Below are 9,945 nucleotides of genomic sequence, written 5' to 3' on the forward strand. Positions count from 1 at the left end.
TGTTTTACATAGTCACTTTCTTTTGAGCATATTCTTTGTATTCTTATTCCTAGACCCTTTGGGATTGCCCTTTTAGTGTGTATCGGATGTGCAGAGGACATGTGTAAATACTGGTGCATGTCAGTAGGTTTACAGAAGAGGTCAGTCTCAATTGAACCTTCTTCAAGTTTTACTATGGTATCTAAAAATTCTATTTCTTTCCTTGTCCATCGAAGGTCCACCTTAATATTACTGTGTATTTCATTTGCCATTTTATGAAACTGGAAAAGAGATTCTTCTCCATGTGTCCAAACCCCAAAAATATCATCTACAAACCGAATGTATTCTAAAGGTTCTCTTTCTGATTTTCTAAGTAATTGTTCTTCCCATTTCCCCATGTATGTACTGGCAAAATGCATTCCTAATTTAGATCCTATTGCGGTACCATCGTTTTGTTTGTAATTCTTATCAACAAATGTAAAATAACTGTTTTCTAAAACTATGTTGATCATGTTCAGTACCTCTGCTGTAGGTATTGATTTATCTAGTCTATTATCTAGTGCTTTTTGACAAGCTTCTAAAGTTTCTTTACGAGGGACACTTGGGTACAAGGATTTTACATCCATGCAAAATAAAATTGTATTCTCTGGAAGGTTGTGTTTTATTGATTCAAGTCTTTTTAAAAATTGTGTTGTATCCTTAACATAGCTTGGTAATTTCTCAACGTGCGACCTAAGTTGTTTTTCTGCTATTTCAGCTATTATGTGTGTTGGATTATCAATTGTACTGACTATCATTCGCATAGGGTGATTTTCTTTGTGCATTTTAGGATTTCCTCTTGCTAGGCCTGTTCTTGCATTATGTGGCTGCATGTATTTTTTTAATTCTTTTGATATAATTCCTTTATTGTATCGTCTCTCCGCAATTTCCTTAACCTCTTTTACCGATTTATTGATCTTATTGCTTTTAACCTCTTCATATGTATATGTATTATTTAATTCACATTCTACAGATTTCATATAGTCATCTGTGTTCATTATCACTATTCCTGAGCCTTTATCTGCTGGTCTTATCATTATATCATCATTTAACAACTCAGTCATAGCTTGTTCTTCAATATTGGTTAAATTAAGTTTACATCTTTTCTTTAGTCCTACTATTATTTCTTGTTTAACTACTTCAATATACATATCTAACCATTTATCTCTTCCATCCAGAGGAGTCCATGTGCTTGTACTATTAACCTTAATCCCATGTTCATAATTACCCTCTGAATCCGAGATATTTTCATTGAAAAAATATTCTGCTAATCTCATGCGTCTCTCCCACTCCTTTAATTCAGTGGCCATTTATCTTTATCGATGTATCTTTTAGTTGGTATAAACTTAAGTCCTTTACTCAGTACCGCTTTTTGGGATGTGGTTAAAGTTCTATTTGATAAATTGAATACTATGTCTTCTGTCTTATCTTTTGTGTATTTGGTACCATGTCTATTTTTGGGTCTCCTATCTTTCTGTTTTGAATTCTCTGTCCTATTCATGTTTAACTCTCTATTTTGCATTTTATTATTTACCTTAACCTGGTTTATTTTTACTGTTTTAGATTTATTTTGATTATCTTTCTTAATTATGCCACAGTATTCAGATTTTCTTCCGGTTTCATTGTCTTTAAATACAATAACTGAGAAATGGTTATTGTTGTATAAAAGATTAATTGGATCGTTCTTATTTTTAATATATTCTATTGTGCCTTCGTATTTAAAACAATCCTTATTCTTTAAGTCTATGTATACGTGTATGGGCCTATTTAGGAGGTCTACAGCTGCCATAACTTCTGCCTCTGTAGCCCAAGAATCTATACTCCCATCACTTAATTTCATTTTTCCAATATGGGTCACTGAGTCGATGTACATTTCATATTGTTTTATATTGCTTTCCATTAGTTCTTACATTATGTCTAATTGTTTGATGGTCATTTTGTGAACCGTATAAAACTACAGCTAAACATCTAAAGAAACAGTTCCCGTCCTTCTCTATTTGAACTATGTTGTAGTCGTCATAACTCTTGTACTCGCATTGCTCAAGCATTCTATTCGAAAGTGTTTTCCTTATTCTCTGATTTGATTGCTTTATGTATTATATTAGAGTGATTTATTATTAGTTGCTTACATTTCCCTCCCGTTTCATGCTTGACACTGTCAGCCTGTTAATTTTTACTATCTCTTCCCCTGCAGTCCCCCTCCCCCATGCACGCTGTGGTCAGTTACCTGCACAAGATGATCTCGCCTTCCTCACCTGTTTGTGATTAACTGATTAATTTCCCTTTTAAAAAGGGGATATGAAGAGAAAAGGAGGAGGCAAGCTGTTGTTGTAGAGCTGCTGCAGTGTGGAGTTGTTGTAGAGCGGCAGCAGTGTGGAGTAGTGGTTAGGGCTTTGGGCTCTTGACCGGAGGGTTGTGGGTTCAGTCCCTGGTAGGGGACACTGCTGCTGTCCCCTTGAGCAAGGTACTTTACCTAGATTGCTCCAGTAAAAGCCCAACTGTATAAATGGGTAATTGTATGTAAAAAATAATGTGATATCTTGTAACAATTGTAAGTCGCCCTGGATAAGGGTGTCTGCTAAGAAATAAATAATAATAATAATAACTGGGCGGACTGGCGGAACTTGTGAAGCTGAGAGTGGACGAGAGCGATTAGTATACTTTTAAAGAAAGCAAAACTTGGAAGCGGCGCTCACTGGTATTGGCACCTGTACAAGATAGTGTTCATGGTAAATTGGTGGTGAGCCGGTCACTTGTTTGGACATTTTACTTTTGGTTAGTGTAACCAGTCTGTGTGTGTGTCTCTTTCCTTGGCTAGTAAGAGCTGAAAACTGCGTCTCTCTTTCCCTGCCTGCGCTCACACTCCAGTTGTCTTGCATTGTGCTGATGTTACTGAATGGTTTGTTCAAAAGAAGACCACTGGAGATCAAATGCCGGAAGGCAGCAATGTTTATTTCTCTCTGTATAACAGAAAATGAAAGAAAATAAGCAAACAATGGCTCGGTTCACCATTCATCTCCTATGGGGTAAAAAAACTTCAGAAACATTTCGGAATTGCCATCTTTTTTAAAAAAATTAATATAATGAAAATACATCATTTCACAAACTACATTCCAGCAAAATAGTTCATATAAAATAACAAATAACAGAGAAAGAAAATAATGCAGCCTACCCCTCTAGAGTCCATTAATGCATTAACTCAGGGTTGGCGCACATTCTAATATAAGACTACATATTTGTACACTCTAAACAATAGTGGCTGCAGTGAAAACGTGGCACTGGATCAAGATCTTTGGTGTAGGATTAATAGGGCACTATATATCAGTTACATTCACCCCTCCTGAATTACACCAACCATTTTGATCCAGCGAAACAGCAGATAAACACAGATACATGTCACAATAGAATGCCCACTATTACATCACATCCTATTACTTACACAGTATCTTAACACATCATAAACAATAACACATTGAAATGTGTGTTGGGAGAAAAAAAATAAAACAACTAAACAGTTTCTAAACACTGAAGAAACTTTGTACAGGGAAAAGTCTAAGGGAAGTATGTCTTGTTTTCTGCGTCATCTCTTGAATTAACCTATTCACCTTTCTCACCACACGGCCTGCCCTTGTCTTAACCACGGTGTCCTTTGAGAGAACGGATGGGTCACTTATGTCTGGTGATAAGGAGGCACCTGCTAGCACATTCCTATCTGATGTAGCAGACTCTACAGAAACTGAATCAGGGCAATTGTCAGGAATTGTGTGTTCAACTGAGGCTGATACCCTATCAAGTTGGTAACTGGGAACCTCAGAAACATGGCTAAAGTCATCACTGCATTCCAATGAGGCCATGTCATTGTCCAGAGGACCCGAACTTACAGCACCTCCATGAGGATTGCCCAACACCCATGCGCTTGTTATATCCGCAGCCTCTACACTCCCCAGAGAACTGATGGAATCAGCCACCATGGTGTTTTGATCACAGTCCATACTGTCAGAACCTTGCTTCTCAGAAGACCTCATTGATTCTGACATAGTAACGGGCAGAAAGTTAACTTCCAAAAGGAGGTTACGGTGGACCACCTTGATATTCCCCACCCCTTCAGTTTCAGCAAGCAGAACACTGTAAGGCTACATCAGTAATCAAGCTCCAACACGTTTCGAAAAAGGGTCACGACTCAGGTCGTCTCAATAGTGTTCTTAATCCCAGGGATATGCTTCAGCTCAAAGTTGTATGGAGCAAGCTTAGCCACCCATCTCTGCTCGTATGTGTCCATTTTAGGTTTCGTCATTATAAATGTTAGTGGATTATTATCAGTCCAAACTGAAGTCGTGGCCCTTCAACCAGTGACTAAACTTTTCAGACATGCATGGAAGTCTGCATGTGGGTGTGTACTCGAGTCACGAACAACAGAATTGCCCCCCTAAAGACACACTGCCCATATTACTGTTGTTCCTCAAATTTAAACTGATTGAGTTGCCAATTTGTGGTGCCAATTCAGTCACAAGAGTAGTTAAATCCATTTGTAGTTGCTCTGCACCTTCTGTAGGCTGATGAAATGTCCTCGGAGTCTAGCAATGCACAGGCGCCCTCAAATACAGAATCTAGTGTAGGCTGACCCAAATGACTGAAAAACCACCCAAACCGAAGAAACCCCTCCTGAGTCAGTGGCAAATTTTTGGGAAACAGACCCTCTAACTGGAGTGTTGGTATTACTAATATTTATATGACCTCTGCCAGCCATTGTGTATGCCTAACACTAACAGCAGTATACAAAAAAAATAATAATAGAAAAAAAAAAAAAAAAAAATATATATATATATATATATATATATATATATATATATATATATATATATATATACAGTACTGTGCAAAAGTTTTAGGCAGGTGTGAAAAAATGCTGTAAAGTAAGAATGCTTTCAAAAATAGACATGTTGATAGATTATATTTATCAATTAACTAAATGCAAAGTGAGTGAACAGAAGAAAAATCTAAATCAAATCCATATTTGGTGTGACCACCCTTTGCCTTCAAAACAGTATCAATTCTTCTAGGTACACTTGCACAAAGTCAGGGATTTTGTAGGCATATAGTCAGGTGTATGATTAAACAGTTATACCAAACAGGTGCTAATGATCATCAATTCAATATGTAGGTTGAAACACAATCATTAACTGAAACAGAAACAGCTGTGTAGGAGGAATAAAACTGGGTGAGGAACAGCCAAACTCAGCTAACACGGTGAGGTTGCTGAAGACAGTTTACTGTCAAAAGTCATACACCATGGCAAGACTGAGCACAGCAACAAGACACAAGGTATTTATACTACATCAGCAAGGTCTCTCCCAGGCAGAAATTTCAAGGCAGACAGGGGTTTCCAGATGTGCTGTCCAAGCTCTTTTGAAGAAGCACAAAGAAACGGGCAATGTTGAGGACCGAAGACGCAGTGGTCGGCCAAGGAAACTTACTGCAGCAGATGAAAGACACATTATGCTTACTTCCCTTCGCAATCGGAAGATGTCCAGCAGTGCCATCAGCTCAGAATTGGCAGAAAACAGTGGGACCCTGGTACACCCATCTACTGTCCGGAGAGGTCTGGTCAGAAGTGGCCTTCATGGAAGACTTGCGGCCAAAAAGCCATACCTCCGATGTGGAAACAAGGCCAAGCGACTCAACTACACAGGAACTGGGGTGCAGAAAAATGGCAGCAGGTGCTCTGGACTGATGAGTCAAAATTTGAAATATTTGGCTGTAGCAGAAGGCAGTTTGTTCGCCGAAGGGCTGGAGAGCGGTACACGAATGAGTGTCTGCAGGCAACAGTGAAGCATGGTGGAGGTTCCTTGCAAGTTTGGGGCTGCATTTCTGCAAATGGAGTTGGGGATTTGGTCAGAATTAATGGTCTCCTCAATGCTGAGAAGTACAGGCAGATACTTATCCATCATGCAATACCATCAGGGAGGCATCTGATTGGCCCCAAATTTATTCTGCAGCATGACAACGACCCCAAACATACAGCGAAAGTCATTAAGAACTATCTTCAGCGTAAAGAAGAACAAGGAGTCCTGGAAGTGACGGTATGGCCCCCACAGAGCCCTGATCTCAACATCATCGTCTGTCTGGGATTACATGAAGAGAGAGAAGCAACTGAGGCTGCCTAAATCCACAGAAGAACAGTGGTTAGTTCTCCAAGATGTTTGGGCCAACCTACCTGCCGAGTTCCTTCAAAAACTGTGTGCAAGTGTAAATGGCGAAAACCAGCAACATTTCGTATGCCTGCATTGACTCTCCATTATAACTTTTTTTGCCTAACTCTCTATATTCCACAATGCTTTGCGCGCAGTGAAACGGAAGTCTCCATTGAAAATCAGCGGAGGCGAGTATCTTGTTAAATAGAATATCTTTTGAAACGCCCTTCTAAATATTATTGGCTGAAGCAGTTTTGAGTGAGGCTGGATTTTCGTTGATTAAAATATTAGTGTGTGCTCCCATTGGCTAGAAAGGTTGCATTTTTTTCGCACAGTGCGAGATTGACAGTTGGAAGTTTGTCTGGTCGTTGGGAAGTTTGTCTGGTTGATTGGAAATTTACAGGTCCGTACAGCCCTTTCGTATTAATGAATTTACAAGTTAATTAATGAATTATTAGATGAATTAACAAATACGTTTATGAATTACTGTATGAACTGACACATTTATGGACTAATTGCTGGACAAATTCACAAATTGACAAATTGACAAACAAATTGACAAATTCACGAATTGACAAACAAATTGACAAACTAACGGCCCGATAGTTTTGGCACAAATGGCGCTCCATATATATCTCGTTGTGTTGATGTTACTAAATGGTTTGTTAAAAAGAAGACCACTGGAGATCAAATGCTGGAAGGCGGCAACGTTTATTTCTCTCTGTATAACAGAAAATGAAAGAAAATAAGCAAAAGATGGCTCGGTTCACCATTCATCTCCTATGGGGTAAATAAACTATAGAAACATTTCGGAATTGCCATCTTTTTAAAACAAATAAATATAATGAAAATACATCATTTCACAAACTCAGTCGCAATATTGTACCAATACACGTATTATATTCATGAGTATTATTTAACTACATTCCAACAAAATAGTTCATATAAAATAACAAATAAAAGAGAAAGAAAATAATGCAGCCTACCCCTCTAGAGTCCATTAATGCATTAACTCAGGGTTGGCGCCTCATTCTAATATAAGACTACATATTTGTACACTTTAAATAATAGTGGCTGCAGTGAAAACGTGGCACTGGATCAGTGCATTATATACCGTACCGTACATAGCAGATTGCATTTGGTATTTTCTCTCTCTCTCTGTCTGTGCTCCCTGTTTCGTTTGATCAGTGCTGCCAGGTTTATCTCTGTTTTGTATGTATTTTAGTTTGTGCACAGCCGGCACGCTTGTTTTAAATGTGTATTACTTTTGAGGGTTGTTTTTTTAGATATATTTGTTTATGAGATATCCTTGAGGGGACGGGTTATTAAAATCTTATGTTTACTATAGTATGAGATTGCTTTTGCACGGCAACTGGTATTGTTAATTAAGATTACTGCAAATTGATATTATTGCTGCTAAACTGCACTATAGTTGTTAATGTGTATTACTGCCAATTGATATTGTTGCTGTTAAATCATACTATAGTTACTGATGTATTTTCTGGCTGCTAAATTGCACTTTTTGCTGCTAAATCATATATGTATATATTGTTAGAGAAGTGTTGTTGAACATAAACTGTTAGTTTTACCCTGCTGCTATAGAGTGCTGTCCTAGCTTAGTTTGTCATTTGAATTGTTTTGTTTATTATTGAATTTTCGTTTGAATATTAACTCACTGGATTAGCTGTGTTTCTTTTGGAAACAAACGGTTATAATTGTACTGGTTTTGCCTATCTCTATACACCCTCAAGTATTTTATTGTGGACTGCCCAATAAGAGTTATAATTTTCTATCTGTAATAAAAACGTATTGCTTTTTAATACTGTCTCAACTGGCATTTGTTCTATGGAGAGGACTCGCACTGAAACCCCCATGATATATATACTGTATATATACAGTGCCGTGAAAAAGTATTTGCCCCATGTCTGATTTTCTGCATTTTTGCATATTTTTGACACTGAATGTTATCAGATCTTCAACCAAAACCTAATATTAGATAAAAGGGACCCTGAGTGAACAAATAACATAAAAATTTGATACATATTTCATTTATTTATTAAAGAAAGTTATGCAACACCCAATGCCCCTGTGTGAAAAAGTAATCGCCCCCTTAGACTCAATAACTGGTTACGCCACCTTTAGCAGCAATAACTGCAACCAGACGCTTCCTGTAGTTATTGATTAGTCTCTCACAGTTCATGGAGGAATTTTGGCCCACTCCGCCATGCAGAACTGCTTCAACTCAGTGACATTTGTGGGTTTTCGAGCATGAACTGCTCGTTTCAGGTCCTGCCACAGCATCTTAGTGGGGTTTAGGTCTGGACTTTGACTAGGCCATTCCAAAACTTTAAATTTCTTGTTCTTCAACCATTCTGATGTAGACTTGCTTGTGTGTTTCAGATCATTGTCTTGCTGCATGACCCAGCTGCGCTTCAGCTTCAGCTCACGGACGGATGACCTGACATTCTCCTGTAGAATTCTCTGATACAGGTCCTGATGCAGCAAAGCATCCCCAAACCATGACACTACCACCACCATGCTTTGACCGTTGGTATGAGGTTCTTACTGTAGAATGCAGTGTTTGGTTTTCGCCAGACATAACGGGGCCCATGTCGGCCAAAAAGTTCCACTTTTGACTCATCTGTCCATAGAACATTGTTCCAGAACTCTTGATGATCATCCAGGTACTTTTTGGCAAACTTGAGACGAGCATTCATGTTCTTCTTAGTGAGCAATGGTTTCTGTGCCATGAATCCCATTTTTGCCCAGTGTCTTTCTGATGGTGGAGTCATGAACACTGACCTTAGCCGAGGCAAGAGAGGCCTGCAGATCCCTGGATGTTGTTCTAGGGTTCTTTGTGACTTCCTGGAAGATTTTACGTCTTGCTCTTGGAGAGATTTTGGCAGGACAGACACTCCTGGGAAGATATACTACTGTCCCAAACTTTCTCCATTTGGACAATATGGCTTTGACTGTGGTTCGGTGGAGCCCCAGAGCCTTAGAAATGGCTTTGTAACCCTTTTCCAGACTGATAGGCATCAACAACTTTTTTTCCGGAGGTCTTCAGGGATTTCTTTTGTTCGTGGCATGATGTGTACTGACAACTTCACTCTGATGGTAAGGGCCAAAGTTAGTCAGATTTATATTGGGCAGGGCTGGCCCAAATCAGGCCTGGATGTTAACCATAGTACTCAAACAGCTGACCCTAATTATCCCTTTAATTGGGTTGAGTTAATTAGGGGGGGGCAATAACTTTTTCACACCTGAAGATTGCATGTTTGATTACCTTGCACACCAAACAAATGAAAGAAGCACCAAACTTTGGTGTTATTTTTTTCTCTCAGACTCCCTCTATATACTACTACAACCCACAAAAAAATCTGACCAAATACAATGTGAAAAATGTGCAAAAATGCAGAAAATCAGACGGGGCAAATACTTTTTCACGGCACTGTATATATACTACATGTATATATCATCCTAACCTAAATTATTTTATTAATATTCTGGGGTGAAATTCCCCTGTGGCATAGTCAGGCTATATTTAATTTCTAATTGTGTAACTGCTTGTTACACAAGTACTTCAGAAACCATATAAACTTTTCTCATTTTTTTTTCAACATGGTCTTTTTTTATTTAAGTTTTTAAACGTTAAGTATTTTTTATTATCATGTATTCTGCTTTGAGATACATGTATAAAAACATGTTATTCTCTTTGAAATAGTTAATTAATTCC

Source organism: Acipenser ruthenus, chromosome 1 (assembly GCF_902713425.1).
Source record: "Acipenser ruthenus chromosome 1, fAciRut3.2 maternal haplotype, whole genome shotgun sequence".
Taxonomy (NCBI): Eukaryota; Metazoa; Chordata; class Actinopteri; order Acipenseriformes; family Acipenseridae; genus Acipenser; species Acipenser ruthenus.